This window comes from Selaginella moellendorffii, unplaced genomic scaffold, assembly GCF_000143415.4.
Source record: "Selaginella moellendorffii unplaced genomic scaffold, v1.0 SELMOscaffold_446, whole genome shotgun sequence".
In the NCBI taxonomy this organism is placed as follows: Eukaryota; Viridiplantae; Streptophyta; class Lycopodiopsida; order Selaginellales; family Selaginellaceae; genus Selaginella; species Selaginella moellendorffii.
This window is the reverse complement of record NW_003314701.1, coordinates 1-4,331: the sequence shown is the minus strand read 5'-3', so window position 1 is coordinate 4,331 and position 4,331 is coordinate 1.

Here is a 4,331-nt window from a genome sequence, read left to right as displayed (position 1 = left end):
ATATGGAGGAACACTGAGTAAGACCTGCATGCGACATGTACCACGTGCATCGTGCGCAAGCAGGAGCCCGATGCCTGCCACATAGGCATTGATCACAGTTGCCACGTGGAATATATTCAGAGGTCAGCTCTCGTGAATATGTCTACTATCATGCTTGTCGATATCCGTCGACCATTTTTAAATAACATATTCTTAGAATATTCAGTAGAATATTCGTGAGCCATCGTGGGCCGTGATCGTGTTCCGTGTTCGGGTTCCTGAAATCTGAGGCTCGTGTTCGTGTTCCGTGTTCGTGTTTGTAACTATGGGGCCCACCTCTACACCCATTTCCTACAGCATTCCACAGCGGGATTTGTAGGCCGACCATCATGCAGGAAAACAAATCGGAATGCTCTTGGTGCGTTGGAGCATAATGCAGCTCGACAAGTCCTACAAGAATAAAGTGAGTGCCGAGGGCATTACCAAAGGCGATCATTTCCTCACAGTAGCATCTATGACTTACTTGCCACTCCAGCTTGCGAATGCGGCTCCGTGATGATTCTGTGAGAATGGCGCATCGCTCCTCCATTGCTCCGCCATTGTACACAACCCTCTATAGGGTTTGTTCGGGGACCAAGATTTAAGGTGTGAACATTTTCTTGGGTTGACAGTGAAATCGTTGTCTTGGAATTCACAGTTCAAAACGGTTGGTTTGAAGCCTACTATGCTACGCGACCTACGCCAGGTCTGGGAATTGAAATTGGGAGTGGCGAATTGGTGTATTGGTGAGGCAAAGCGGGAACCTTTAGAAAACTTCGACAGTGATCCTAGATATTCACGTCTCATGTTAATTAAGGCAATTCCTAAAGTCTTGAGACATTCAATATTATGTACCATAGATTGTTACACATTCCCACGCGCTCCACAGGGTCTATGTACGAACTGTTGTTTGTTCTAAATTTTCAGATTTTCCTTGTTAATTAATGCATTAAGGCATTCTGGAGTTCTCCGTAAGTACGTGGCCACAAGAAGGATATATAAGAATGCAGCAGCAAGTGAAAATCATAACACAATGGCTTCCCGTCTCTCTTTCTACTTTGCTCTTGCTGTTCTTCTGCTTCGAATTCCATTTCTTCGACATCAGATGAGGATGCATGCTTGGGTGAAGGTCCCACCCCGCATGAAGCAGGAACTGTGCGTCATCCAGCAACGCTCTGATCAAATCTATGGTGAGTGGTGGCTATGGATCCTCAATGGCAATCTATGGTTTACGGTGTACAATGGGGAATACCAGTTCAGCATTAAGGGAACAGTGCCAGTCACTGATGGAACTTGGCACCATGTTGCTGCAGTCCGAAATGGCACTGTTGGGTCTATCTACGTTGATTCTAAACTTGAATCAACGTCAGTCACAGAACGGCTCCAAGATAGTCAACCTCAATTCCAACCTACCTGTCTTCATTGGCTATGACCCCCGTGACAACAAACGCTACTTTCATGGTGAACTCTCAGATCTTCAGTGCTGCTGTTGTGCCTGTGGGCTTCAACCCAATGTCTATCTATGGAATCATGTAAGCTTATGCTCCTCTGACATCGATTCACATACGTAAATAAAGAGGAGCTGGTTTGTTATATTCTATGTGCTTCTTATGAATTGAATGTAGAATATACATTTCTCTAGTGTCCATAGTTCCACAATCCAACAAAGATGTATGGACAGAGTGGCAGCATTCAACATGCGTGGCAGTGCTTTGCCAGAATTCAGCAGCTGAGTGTTGTTTCAGGGAATGGCATGCTCGTACCGCTTGCCTGGAATGGGCATTTGCAGCCTGGACAACAGTATATCGATCTACTCGCTGAATAGGTACTTTGAGGGGCGTTTTAGACTCCATATAGAACAGTTTCAGAAGATGCATGTGAGAAATGTGTATCTTGGAATGCCATCATCTGACAGAGCGACATTTTCATGGCTAAGGTGGTCTTAAATTTTAATTCTTGTATTTGTTGTTTGAAAATAAATTTTTGTTATATCATGTCAATACTGAATTTAAACCTCTGGTCACTCTTGGACCTTATTACCCTTGGAGGGCCTCCGCACTAACATTGTATCGATATAATTTTTCAAGTTTATGTACTAAGCAGCTTTATTTTATTCTAAAAATGAAAAATAAAATAAAAAACAGAGAAAAAAAACTTTATCATCTCTTGCTGGGTTGCTTGTTGTCGTTGTTGATCTGGAGGAGGTTCTGGTCCATGGAGTTTGGTAGCAATGATATTGAGAGGTGACAGTGTTTGATGCAAGAGATTCATAATGTTCTTACCAGACTTTGCCTATATTGTCGCCCCCACCAGTACTGCTCAAACAATTCTTGCTCAGTGTGCTGATACGCCAAGGATCTGCAGAGGAGAAAACGGGTCAAAAGCAGTGATGAACTAGTCAAATCGTTTGTTCTCACGCACCTGTTGAAGCACCAATTTGATCTGATCTTCTTTGTAGACCAAAAAAATCCTGATAAAACCGGCACATCCCCTGATTTGTCTTGCACATTGATTTAAACTTGCATTTTCTAACAAGACAATGAGAATCCAACATAAGGAAGGTTGGAATGCTCCAGATTGCATGTTCTGGAACGGGTTGCAGATCAGAAGTGAGGACATTCCAGAAATTCATGATGGAACTGTCTCTGCTACCCTTGCCCTCGGCAGCGGCTTCATGGATGAGAAATACAGACACGTTCTACTGGAACTAGTTAGAAAATTTCAATCGCATGCCCTTTGCAGAAACGAAATAATCTTGAAAACTGTAAGAATTTCCTTAAAGCAAAATTTTATACTTGACCACATGGTAAAATCCTTTCCTTTTAATTTGTATTCTCCTAATCTATGGGCTCTAGAGCTATATTTCCAGTATGATAGAGTTTTTGCCAAATGGCCGTGCAGGATTGTGTTGAGATTTCTCGAGGTGGACCACATGCTCACACTCTCTCTCTCTCTCTCTCTCTCTTAAATGGGGAAATAATTTTTTTTTCATTTCATTAAGTTATTTAAATATATGAGGTCCAAGTGTATAGCTATAATGCTATATATTAATATTAACATAATGAGATTTTAATAGCCATCAGATTGGTTTTAATCCGGACCACTTTACTTTTGTATATAAACTAGGGTTTTTGGGTTAACATTCTCTTTTCCTCACAAATATAGTTTTTAAAATTTTATTTCCCCATTTATAATTATGTTTTACATTAAAGTAAGACCGGATTTATAAATTCCATTTAGACATAGGAAGCCCAAATTGCTTTTACATGATCCATTCCATCAAAAGGCGTGTACTTGTAGATCACAAAGTTGCCATCGTCCTGAAGGGATGCTGCATAGCTTGCTGTAGCATCTTCAGCAATTTCTGACTCCCATGCTGGATTCTCATTCTCTCGCTCGTACACAGCTAAGACACCATTCTTGTGAAGGACGGCATAACAGTTGCTGCCTTGCCCCGAGAATCGCTTGCCCATCTAGCCACATTCTGGCCATCATAGAGGACAAGGTTGCAATCATTCTGCATGACCAGCGTGTAGCATGCATTTGCTGACCTGAGATAGTGATTGGTGTATATGTACGTCCCATCCTCGTACTTGTCCGTATAATCAACCTTGCTGAACAGCGTATTCAATTTGGGATCACAGTCCCCTTGCACATTAGGTCTGGCAAGTTCAAGTGCAAGCACTCCTGGCTGTGCAGCAGCACGGGCACCAGTACTGGTATCACCAGTTTCCTGACACCGAATCTGCAAGATGTGCTCGGTACCTACAATGCTAGCAAATCCACCTCTGATGGCTTGTTCCCCCAAGTGTAGCAGGAGCTCCACAGCATACTTATTCAGCCGCTTCCATGGTACCAAGTTTGACCACTGTGGGTCAGATGAACACGACTCTTCGTTCAACAACCAAGCCTCAACCCAGACACTTCTTCCCTCGACATTGATAATTTTATCTACAAGTATTTGGCCAGCATAGTAAGTGTCCCGATAAGGAACAATTCGTAAGAAATTCACGACTTCATTCATGAGCACACCGGCCCCTTGCTGAGTTAGTCTACCAGGTGACCCTGTAGGGTTTATCGACACCCCATGAGAAACAACCAAACACAGGCAAAGCATGGATGCCACAAGAAGGAGAGACATGGTTTCTCTATTATGGAAATGCATGCTCACAGAATTTGCTGACAGACTTTCACAACACGAATGCATCATACACTTCCTATTTATATGGAAGAGGAGGTGGAGGACAAACATGGATGACAATATTTTCCTTTGCTGCAATGCCGTGGCAGAAATGGTCGTCATAACATGTTAT